This window comes from Lissotriton vulgaris, chromosome 5 (assembly GCF_964263255.1).
Source record: "Lissotriton vulgaris chromosome 5, aLisVul1.2, whole genome shotgun sequence".
NCBI lineage: Eukaryota > Metazoa > Chordata > Amphibia > Caudata > Salamandridae > Lissotriton > Lissotriton vulgaris.
The window spans coordinates 1,529,062,224-1,529,074,913 of NC_141693.1; the positions used below are offsets into that span (position 1 = coordinate 1,529,062,224).

The following is a 12,690-nucleotide window of genomic DNA, read 5'->3' on the forward strand; positions in this document are numbered from 1 at the left end:
CTATCAAAACCTTACGAAGGCTCCCTTTCTGAAATTCAGATCAGGTATTATATTTGACTTTTAGCAGTGCCACTTGAAGATGTGGGTGGGGCTAATACAGTGGGTGGAGCCTGTGTCGAGAGTGGGCGGGGCCTGAAAACGTGGGTGTGGCCTCCGAAAAATATTTCAGCACCTGCACTTCATATTTTACAAATTAAGCACTGGGCAAGACTGAGGTGCTGGTGGTGGGGGGAGACCAAGCAGCCTGGACATCAGAGTGGTGGCCACCCTGCCTAGGACCCACACCAGTCCCATGCCAGGAGGCGAGGAATCTTGGTGTCTGGTTCGACTCTAAGCTCACTTTCGGACCTCAGATCAACCGTGTGATCGGCTCATGCTTTGGGACCCTCAAGACCCTGAGGAAGGTCTTGGAGTTCCTTCCCATCAAAGCCCGCCAAACACTTGTGCACGCCTTAGTCACCTCCAAAATGGACTATGGCAACCTGCTCTACTTGGGGACCCTCGAGAAGAACTTAAACCGTCTGCAGGTTTTACAAAATGCCGCAGCCCGGCTGGTCCTCAGACGGCCCAGAAGATCAGCCTCAAAATCCGCGCTCCAAGCACTCCACTGGCTCCCGGTGAGAAACAGGGTGAAATTTAAAGCACTCTGCATGTGCCACCGGATTATCAACGGTAGGGCACCCCTCCCCTTGCAAGATCTTCTGACACAATATGAGCCTGTGCGTGCCCTCAGATCATCCGGCACGCGACGCCTGGCCATACCTAGGGTGTCCAAAGCCAGGATGGGTGGTAGGTCCTTCAGGTACCTGGCAGCGTCCAGTTGGAATGAACTCCCTATGGAGCTCCGCCTGGAACCCTCAGAATCCACCTTTAGAGCTAAACTGAAAACTCTTCTCTACTCTCAATAGTGTTCCTCCTCCCTCCCCTCCAGCTTGCACCAGGATCTCAGCGCGGGGACACGCCGTTGGCGTCACCATGCGCTCTACAAATCTCCCTATTATTATTATTATTGGATTTTGTAGATAGGGTTGTTTTGGGACTTATGGAGAATCACAAACAGTTGAGAAGGTAGGCACATACCATGCTCACGAATCCATCATATACTTTAGTTTGCCATCACCATGGGCACTAAGACTATTATAATATATTTATTTACAGATCATCCCTTGAAGAAGGAACCTTATTGTTCCGAAACGCATTGGGCATCATTCATGAAATTGTCACAGTGATTTTCTGTAAATGTAATATGTACAAAGTATAATTGTATAATCTACAAAGGATTTATATTTGATCAATTTGATTGTTATGTACAAAACTACGAGCATTATGAATTTTTGACTTAAAAACAAATGATGAAAATACAACATTGTGAATATAAACATTGTGTTGATTTTGATTACATGGAATAGGTGTTTACACACCAGGTGAACAGAGCACGATTCACACAAGCCACTCAGCTTGTGATTAGTTTTGCATTATTCTTTACAAGGGCTGACGACCCTTGTCAATCGCAGCACCATTAGATTAATTCGAACAAGGGTGAGATTAAACAGAACTAGTTTACGAGTGCACCCCACACCCCCATTAGTTTACTTAAAAATAAGTATGACATGAAAGTCATAGAATTAGAGTGTGACAGACAGCATTGGACATCACAAACACAGATTACAGGTTAACAGGAGTGTGACTAACTATGTAAACCGCATAATTCATGATTGGGCGTATAAAACCCATAGAATATGTATGCCTCACACATACTATGTGATTACCACATGGTTCCTCAGTAGGACCTATGCCATATCGAACATGGGTATGGCATAAACCACGTAGAAAATACAAATCCAAAATACATGTTGGGCATAAGTATGACAGGAATCCTATGCAACATGGATTTGACACAGACCACATAGAACATCGAGTCAATCATGTATAATAAACCATAAATCACAGAACACAAGGCTAAAATAAACCCCTGGGCCACCCACCCGAGATTACCCATCACACACCTCAAGGCGGAGCACAAAAGTGGGGCGGGTGTGAGACTATTTAAGTGAAATAAAGGTTGTGGATGGATTGCCATTCTGTACATTTTTGGCAAGTTTACGAGTGACGAAGGAGCACAGTGGGAAGCTTCTGGAGCCTACCGACTGGACTCGGTAGTGGACAGTGATTGTTCTCATGTTTTTGCGATCGGCTGCAGCAGAAGGACTCGGTGTTTCGTCCCTATGGAACAATACCGCCTTAAAAAGGAGAGCGGATTTCCACATACATCTGCACCAGGAAGGTTTCCTTTGAGCCACATTACAATGTAGTCAACGTATCATGCGATGTCTTCACGCAGCGTTCCCATGAATGTCCATGAACTGATCATGTAATTGGATTATGGTGGTGATATCAAAGCAGTGTGAGAAGCGCTTGGCATGATGGGATATGTAGTCCCGGCAACTCCAGCTATTCGGGCACTTAGAGCAGTTCAAAGGAAAAAAGGACTACATATTCCGGGATTGAGCGGAACAGCGATTGCATTCCAAAGGCAGAATAAAACAGTAGTTAGGTGCTGCTGCTTCCGGACTAAACGGAAGTCAGAATCAGATAAAGAGCCTGTAAAAACCAAGCTAACAGTTGCTATGGCAACGTTGAGAAATTGAAAGCGGTAGGAGAAACTACTGGCAATAGGCGGCGTTTCACCTAACACATAGAGATTACTTCATGCCTCGTAGAGGCAGCGCATGGGCTGCCTATGCGAGACCTAATAAAATAAAGGTGCGGTCACCAAACTCTTTTTATCAATATTTAGGTCGAGCCTACAGTGCGCATGCACGGTCCTCAAGGCCTGTGGTAATCACTTACCAGGACACTATTCCCGCCTGCTGCTCAACATAGGTGAACTCCAGTGCTACTCTTAATTGCGGAATCTTGGCTCATTTTGGCACCCGACAGCTCACTTCTGTTGAAGGCCGAGGAGTATCTGCCAATTACAGTTTTATCAATTATCCTTTTTTTCCGGGATTTCTTTTTGCAGTTTGCACATTCCCAGCAGGCGAAGGAGACAGGCAAAGGCAGCCACTGCTGGACCCCAAGGGGTTCACAGAGACTTTTTTCCCCGTTTTCTGAAAGCAGGCGCTATCAAGTGTTCGTGCATGTGAGCACATATTTTAGCATACACTGAGCACTAAGTTGGAGTTTTACTCTTTAGCATTTGCTTGCACCTTTTTATTTCAGCATGGCGTTGCTTTCACTTTCCTTTGTGTTTGGTGCTTAGACTTCATCCCCGGTTTTCTGAAAGCAAACACTATCAATTGTTTGTGCACATGGGCATGTATTTCAGCATACACTGAGCATTAAATTGGAGTTTTATTCTTTAACATCGGCTTGTGCCTTTCATTTTAGCAAAGGTGCCTTGATGTGTTACTTCACCCCGAAGGAACATTTTGTTTTTGAAGTGTTTGCATTTTTATCTTCTATTTTTTAGGTAAATATAAAAAGAGAGGGAACCATTGGATGACAGCAGACTGCAACATGGATCCCTCACTCACTAGTCGGCAGCTCTCACCACTGCCCCATATACTTTGCCTAGCCAACTTGCAGGGTGCAGTACCAAATGCGGTCAAAAATGGTCCCATGGGACACCTAGTGACTGCATGTGGTACTGCACCCTCACAACACTGCTTTTTTTAACATTGGAACTGCCATTATCACTCCCGGTGCTATTGCAACATTGCAGGCGCCTTTTGTTGTAGTGGGGCGATGCTTACCAATATGAAAGCGAAAGCCTAGCGAGAGCTAAAAAAACAAAAGTTGGCATGTTTATTGCTCATTCATCCTCTGAACTATAGCAAGGTTATTATGGGGGTGCTGCAGCATTACAGCAGGGGGAAGGGGGGAGGGGGAGTGGGTCCTGGGCCTGCTCAGGTGAGCCTTGGTGAGTAACCGTGCCGCAGTTCTGTCATATGAATAGTGTGAGTCGATGAAGAGACTGGACCCCAGCGCCGAGCAATGCACAAACACACTGAGCTGTGTGCCTTGAAGCCTGCCAGTGCGATTCATTGACCTGTCTCACACACACACAGAGGTGCCGTGTACATATAAAGATTGACACGTTCAACTCTTGCCCCCTTGAAGTCATATGGAGCTGAGCGCACACCACAAAAACATGATCCAATAACACACTTTAGTGCACAGCGCTTCTGCAGTTTCTAAGCACTGTAAATAAAGGTATCATTATTACCCTAATTAGAGGTGGGGAAATTATCGACCCCAAAGTTTAAATGGCTGAGACCTGAGGGCTCTGGAATCATGATCAGCAGAGTACAGTCTGCAGATGACATCAGCGGCGAGCGTTCAGCGTGGAGATTTAACCTGTCGACACACCCCTGCCTTTGCTCACCCCACAATAGAGCCTTTGCTGATCCCATCCCTGTGGATTTCGCCGACAGTGGAGACTTGCCCACGAGCACACTGTCACTGTGGTTGTAGTTCGGACTGCCGGACTGGCTTGCTATACTCGAGTCAAGCCAGTGACAGCATGTGTATGTGATAAGTGACAGAGCTGAGCGTCAGTGGGGGGCTGAGTGTATCCGAGAAGATGGACTCTCCCTGAACACTATCTGAGGAGGAATCGAAAGTTAGAGCTTGCAGTAAACTCCAACTTCGATTCCTTGCTGGAGACGGGCACGCGGTTTTTCAAAACCTGGGCCAGGCAAGTTTTTTTTAAATTGAATGCACAGACACTACAGTGGTAGGTCTGAGACATTTACAGGGTTACTCATGTGGTGGTACAACCAGAGCTGAAGGCCCACTAATTGCATTTGATTTACAGGCCCTGTCACTCAGTGCACTTTATTAGGGACTTCCCAGTACATCAAATATGCCAATCATAATCCTAATTTACACAGCATATGCACTTTAGCACTGCTCATCAGCGTTAAGTGCTCAAAATCGTATAGCCAACACAAGCAGTGACAGAGAAAAGTACACAAATGGCAAAACGTTTGGGGATTGACCTGCAAAAAAGGCCAGGTCAAACACACCACACATGGAATCTACTCGTGAAGACTTATGCCTGGACCTCGCTCCCTCCAACACTCTCCTCTTCCTCAAATGGCACATTGGCCTTTACAGCAAGCAGGCACTGTTGCTCCAGGCTCCTAGACAGGTGGTCTTGGATTCACGGAGTAATGTTCCCTCACTCAGCAGGAACACTAGCAGGCCTTAGCCCCAGTTGTTGTCACAGGCAGAAGTCTTGTAGAAATTCCTCTCCTCACACAGCTATGTGGCTTCTTGTCAGATGACAGTTTTTGGAGCCACAAACTCCCCTCCTTAGAGTATTTCCACACATCAAATGAGATTTAGGGTCCAAGTCTTTGCAGTTTTGTGTAAGGTTTCAGCTTCTTTTGAAGTGGTCACTCCTCTGCTCTGTCTTCTACTTAAAAAGCAGTAAAGCGGATAGTCGTACAATACAGATCACAGGAGTGACTAGAGTACACACCGGGATCTCAGCCACAGTGATATGTGCAACAAAAGACTCCATCATTTCCATCAGAGGAATAGACCACAGGTTGCATTCCTCCTACATATGCAACATGATGGAAACACCTGCAAAGGAAGTAGGATATCATATGAACTGGAGAGGACACTGGTTCATGAATATGGAATATCTGGTGTAATTCCCATGGACTCTCACATGGGGGATGGGGAGTGACCATGTTCATGAACAAATGTTGGGCTGATGTTCTTTGGGTCAGGGATGAAACAGATTTTTGAAGCAGGACAGGCTGGATCACACAGGCTCTGTGGAAGCAGCAGAGAAGAGGGGTTGTGTTGCGTAATTGCTCAGGAATTTTCTTCTAAGGGTCATATTCTCTAAACAGACCACTTGTACGTCCACTTAGATAGCAGCTAAAGTATTTGGCATATCAACAAATGATTTGGCTTGAGGCATAACACAGGAATAGCTTCACCTAGCTTGGGTTTCCATCATGATTTTGTTTGCAGGGATAGGATCAATGACAGACAAGTAGCAATAGTTTTGGGCCTGATTTTCGATCAAGACCAGAAACCTGCATCTGGATGGTCTGTTGTGAAGGTGAAGTGCAGCCTACCAGTCCCATACCCTGACATCACCAGCAGGCACTGCTAGACTACAACCAGAGCTGATGGCAAAGTGGGTTGAAGGGGAAACTGATTTAGAGAGAACTGTCTCTGTTCTTGACTCCTGTGCTGTTATTTTCAAAGGGCAGATGCACCAAGAAGTGGATACAAATCTGTGCCAAGTTATGAGATTCTGATTGGAAAGATGAAGCAGCCCTCACACATGACCAGGTATGTAGATGAGAAATCTTGGGACCAGACTCAAAGGAGAAACTTTCCCTCTTCAGAGCAGAGGCAAGCCAAGCAATTGGCCACACCTTGAGTACAGTTTACAATGAAACTTAAAATTTAGAACTTTCTCTGAATCTCTTTAGTTGTACCTAGTTAACTTTTACTTTCAAACAACTTGACACAATCCACTTTCATACCAAACACAGCTTTTTGTAAAGTTACAAAGATAGCAGACTCATTTTTCAATTTGTGGTACTCTGTGTGGATGTCCCACTTTTGTGATTGCATTAGACCTATGAACATGGCAAAAGACTCCCTGCTGCTCTATATCTTTAAAGGGACAAGGTTCCACCAACAGAGACAGGAGAACTAAGAAAAACCAGGCTCTAGTTCACAACCTTCATCAACAGATGTCCAAGATAAACTTTTGGTGAAACTATCAACAAATTGAAGAAGTGAGCATCCGTCCAGAAACTTAGGGACAGTAAAATATTTTACTCACACCTGAGGTGAGAAAATGTGCATGTAAGAAAAGTCGCTAACTTTTGCAACGGGGATAAAGCATTTGCAGTATATTCATCTCAACGAGCTTTCCCAGGCTGAAATACAGCAGAGGACAAAAAATAAATAAATCCATAAATAAATAAATACACAAATAAATGAATAACTATTTATTAAAACCTATGCGCACCATGGCCAACACCAGCTGGGCACTGCTGAAGGTTGTGGCTGTAAGGTTTAGTTTTAAATAGCAGACCCTCCTTTCCGTTGTATTATTTTACTGTTCAATTTATAAAATCATCAACCTTATTAAAGATGATTTAATCAGTAATGTCATCAATGATGTTATCTGAGATGTCAACAGTAATGTCATCACTTGTAGGCAGGGGTCATGAGAGCTTTCATATGAGGTCATATTCCAAGTCTTTTTTTTAATAAATTTCCACGGTTAATGAGGCAGTGTTACACTCTTGTACATAGCTAAAAGACGGCATGCTGCGATGCACTAAAGACATCTCTAGAGTTAAACCTAGCTAAATGCTAAAGTGCCCACTTGATTCTAATCATCACGTCCCAGACCTCTCCTCCTATTCTCAGACTTTCACTATTATAAATATATCACTCACCATTCAAATATTGGAGTATCCCTTCTTGCTTTTTCATTCCCTGGTTTTATTGATCATGGTAATTAGGCTGGGGAGGAATTGCAATTATGATGGAGTAATCAGAGTGATTTTGATTATACACGTTAATCGTGGATATAGAATTACTGATAATAAATTTATTATGCTTGCCTGCGTAATTAAGAGTCATTTGTCGGGAAAAAATCCTACTGCAAGAGCTCGTACTGCTGTTTATGTTCTATTGCATTTATTTTTGGTGCAAAATGCACCCTTTTGTCAATTTTTTATGCAAGTGTGCACTTTGCATCAAAAAAACGGCGCTAAGTTCTGGGAGTAAGTTGTGGGAATTCTATCCAAAGTGCATATTTAGCATGCGCAAGCGGCTACTCGTGCTTGCTTTCTGTGTTCAGTAGCATTTAGCGCTATTTCTTAGTGCAAAATCCATCCTCACATCCATTTTGGACATGAGGGGGAATTTTTGATGTAAGAAAATAGCATCAAATGCAAAATTACTCTTGAGTAACACTGTGTAATCTTGCGGACTTGGTTTAATTCCATGTGATTAGGCTACACAGAATGCCATGAGCTACACCAACTCCGTATGGTAATAAGAATGTCTGTGTTGCTCAATTACATAATGTTGGAAATGGGGTCTCTAGATGTCAGTGGTATGCACCCTGTCCAAGTAGGCATCAGTCCTAGTCAAGATAAGGGGATTACACACCCAAGATAAACCATGCTCACCTCTTTGGTAGCTTGGCACAAGCAGGCAAGTTTATCTCAGCTGCAATGTGTAAAGTGTTAGTACATAACTCATACTGTAAGACTGTGAAAACACTGCAATTGACACCATATCACTTTAGAGAAAAATACAGTATCTTTATCCAAACTAAATAAGACCAAAACGACAAAGATCCAACATACATAACTCAAAATAAGACTTTTAAAAGGGTTTTGCAATTGGATCCATAGGAAACAATGGATGGGGTGATTTTACCCAAAGTATCTTCAAATGTGTTAAAAATCACAAGCAAAATAGCCCCCGAGAAGGGAAGTGTTGGAAAACAGCGATGCATCGTTTCCGGACTCCTTGGGGAGGCGATGCAGTATGGAGAAGTTCTGTATCGAATCTGGTCTGCAGGGGGAAGAGAAGTATCAATTCCAAGATGGTTCAGGTCTGTGGGTGCTGCATTGGTGTAGGATACTGCCTCTCTGTACAGTGTACTAAAATGAAGTACACTATGTAAAGAGTGTGAGAAATCTCTAGAGGAAGATAAAAGGCAACAAGTACAAAATACTAGCTCACTTTTTGTGGTAGTGTGGGCTAGCAGTTAGGCTGATCAGAGGACAGTGTTAAGCACTTGTACTCACAGAGGCAATAAATAAGACACTCAAGATGAAATCTGAGACAAATGTATAAAAATAACAATTATCTTTATATTTATATTTTTTAGAAGCAAGACTTCAAATCCGAAACATACTTTATACAGTTCGATATTTGAATAAGTACTTTGTAGACTTTTAATCACAGAGGTGAAATGCAGTGCAGGAAAGCATGCAGTACTTTCAGTATCTAGGCACTCAGGGTCAACACCGTCAGATATTTACCATCCCGGTCGCTAGAGAATGAAATAGAAGTGCATGGCTTGAATGGAGGTCATATGTTTCTAAGAGCAGAGGTTGGGGCAGGGTTCAAAGGCAGAATGGCCTTTAAAGTTCCCGCTTCTGCCTAAGCAGATGCAGCGAGTAGGGGGGGGAAGGCGTTACCACCTCTGCCCAGATGAGGCATTGTTTCTGGATCTGGAGAGCTCTGGTTCCCTACCTAGGGATCCAGAAACATGTCTTGTGATGGCAGGCTGCTCAAACTAGACAGGGAACACACCAGTTGTTTTAGGAAATGCTCTAGAAGGGTTTCAAGTCTGAATGTATTAATAAATCCAACACTGGCATCAGCAAGGATTTATTAAGACAAGATGTTTGGCACTAAACATCTTAAATGTCAGTTAAGGCATCTTGGAGCTAGGTAACTTATGTTGACTAGTATCCAGCACATGTACTCTCTATGGCATCCCTGTTCACTTACAACACTGACAATGGACTGGATATCGTAGGGACCCATCTGTTCATGCTGATGGATCATCACATAGGCTATAGTGTACCCTGCCTTAGGGCTAAAGGCCTGCAGTAGGGGTGGCTTACCTATATCTTATGCAGTGTTAGGTTCGCATGGCACACAGGGCTCTGTGCCATGTCGACTCTTCGGTTTGTCCCGCATCTGGACACACGGCCTGTATTAGTGGTACAGCCGGAATCAGGTGAGGTGTTTCATGGGGACTTCCTTCCATCCGCATGCCCAGGTTACCAGGGGTAATATTTACTGGGGCTTACTGTGGTAACAGAAGTTGCACTAATCATGGTACAATGTTAGGGAAACGAAATCGGGCACCTGGTTTGCATGGACTCAGTAGACTTACAGTTTGAAATTAGACCAGACATCAGGAAAAAAGTGGGGGGCTAACCATGCGAAAAGAGGCACTTTCCTACGTTCAGGAAAACTTGCCGCACAAGTGCGATGCATGGAAATCTGGACGTGCTGGAGGTCGGCAAACAGACACTGTGTAGATTTCTTCAGCCCCGGTCCCACGATATGTCAATTTTTTCAGCCGCACAGCAGGGTCTTTGTCGTAGTCAATGTAATGGTCTCGGACTTCGAAGATTGTGCGCTGATCTTGAGCAACGGCAGTCTCTTTGTGTGTGTGTCAATGCCTTCAGTAGCACGACGGCCGTGCGTGGAAATTCTTCTTGCACAGTGGTGCTGCCTTGGAAAAATGGGCAGTGGAAGGGCGATGTGTCACTTTTCAGGCTTCTTTTAGCTTTTTAAAGTAGGAACAGCCTCCAAGGGCCCAGAACTGGAATTGGCACTACAGATTCTCAAGGTGAAGTCCTTTTGTCCCTCAGACTTCTTAACAAGAGGCAATCTCTACTTCAAGCCCTTGGAGAATCTTCTCCAGCAGGATAGAGCAAAGTAAAAATCCAGTCCTTTCTACTGCCCACAGACAGAAGCAGCAACTGCAGGCCAACCCAGCAAAGCAACATGCAGCAAAGTGGCAGTACTCCTCCTGACAGTTATTCTTCTCATCTTCTTGGAAGGTGTTAAGCCTGGGATCCTTGGAGTAATTTCCTCTGACTTTTTGCCTCTACCTCCTGCATGTTTCACTGTGTGATGGATTTTGTGTTTGCTGGCTTAGATGCTTTTTGCACTTCACCACTGCAGATCGGTGTCTAGTGCAAGTGCTCCCTGTGTAAATTGTGATGATTGGTTATCCATGATAGGCATATTTGAATTACTGGCCAGTCCCTATTAAATTGCATGGAATGTGTCAGGGCCTGTTTATTAAATGCTACTAGTTGGCTTGCATCCCTGTAAATGTGTCTCAGACCTGTCACTGTAGTGTCTGCGCACACAATTGTAACTATCATGTTGACCTGGCAAGTGCAACCACTTGCCAGGCCCAAACCTTCACTTTTTTCTATGTAAGGCAACCCTCATGTATGCATAAGGTATCCCCATGGGCAGGGTGCAGTATATGTGAAAGGTAGTACATGTACTGGTGTGTGACATTTCCTGGTAGTGAAATACTGTACATTTTGTTTTCCACTGTTGAAAGTCATTCTGTCCCGTAGGCTATCATTGGAGCTCTGCTGTATTATTTTAGATGTGTAACTTTCAATAGGGACAAGATAGAGGCATGGATTTTTAGGCTATCTGAACTCAGAATTTCATAACACCTTTTAGTGAAGGTGGATTTTTAAATTTTGTGTTTCAAAATGCCACTTTTAGCAAGTGGCCATTTTCTTATTTAACTATGCTGTGTGCCTCTGCCAGTTTGTGTATTTACTGTCTGGGTTTGGAGTGACGGGAGCTGATGATGTGCATTCATTCAAGCAAGTCCCAAGGGGGGTGTTGAGGTGTGCCCTGTCTTTCCTGGTTTAGGCATAGCTAGGTTAGATAGACCTTGTCTGCATTTAGAGCAGTGGGAGGGGTTTCACTAGAACATTAGAAAGCTATGATTATTTTGCACAATGCTGTATCCAACTCCTGTAGGGAAGGTGAGCCAGAAAGGATAGAACTGGGTTTGGCTGGGCTCAAAGATCCTTGCCATAAAGAAAACAATAGGAAATTGGGGTATATGCTTTGGACCTTAAACTTCAGAGAATTAGATCACTTCTGGTTTTAAGAGGAACCTCTACCAAGGAGAAGAGCTGCAGAGCTGTAAGGAGGAGCACTGCCCCTTTGCTGTGTTGCTTTTCCGTGTTGGACTGCAGTACCTGCTTTTGCCAAAGAGGACAAAAACTGCAACTTTGCTGTTAACCTGCTTGAGAACAATCCCCAAGTTCTTGTGTGTGCTTACGTCCTGTTCTGAAGTCTCAGGGACACAAAGGCTTCACCTGCAACCAACTGACCAGCATTTGGGCTGGTCTGTGGACTCCTGTATTCAACAAGGTGCCAATTCAAGTTCCTGGGCCCTGAGAATTGTCTGATTGGTGCTACAAAGCAAGAACAACAAACCTGGCACTGTCAGCAACACTATAAGTGATGCACCAACATGCACCAAAGCCAGGGGCAAAGCTCATAAATGCACTACACACCACCTAACACCCTACAACGCCTGCAGTTCTTGGTCTTACTGATGCCAGGGCTCACACCAATTCCATCACCACTAGCACCAGCATCACATTCTTATGAAGACAATTACTGACATGAGTGACGTTATGAACTCTTTTACGCTGTATCGCCTCACTGGAACAGACACCTTAGAGCCAACTCCACTTCACTTCTCCTCAACTGTCCTGGACTCGATACCTCACCTTCTTACAGACTTGACACCTCGCTTCCCCTGTGGAAGAAAGGAGTCAGCTTTGTGTCCGCAATCGAGGCCTCATCTCCACAACGCCATGCATCATCTTGTTTCCAAGGTACTGATGTTTAGGGGTCTGTGTGACTTAATGCCAGACCTGTGCACCTAGAGGTTGGCGCTGTATTTGGATTTGTGCCTGTCACTTCATCCTATTTGACCCAGGTGGAGCTATTGGTTTGTAAAGTTCTATTGCTGAAGTAACCGTCCTACAAGTAATATCTTGGTACATGAATATTGGCTTTTGTTGTCTTGGTTTAAATAAAGATACTTTATTTTTCAAAACTGGTGTGATGTCCTTTTGCATTGTTTTCATTGTGTTACTGTGT

At 44.2% G+C, this 12,690-nt stretch overlaps 1 protein-coding gene across 2 annotated transcripts in view; it reads right to left on the minus strand.

Annotated features, from left to right (window-relative positions):
• The window catches only part of LOC147712934 (cytosolic phospholipase A2 gamma-like), a 646,694-nt gene that overhangs the window by 576,900 nt on the left and 57,104 nt on the right, over positions 1 to 12,690 (minus strand). The gene's annotated exons all lie outside the window — the stretch shown is intronic.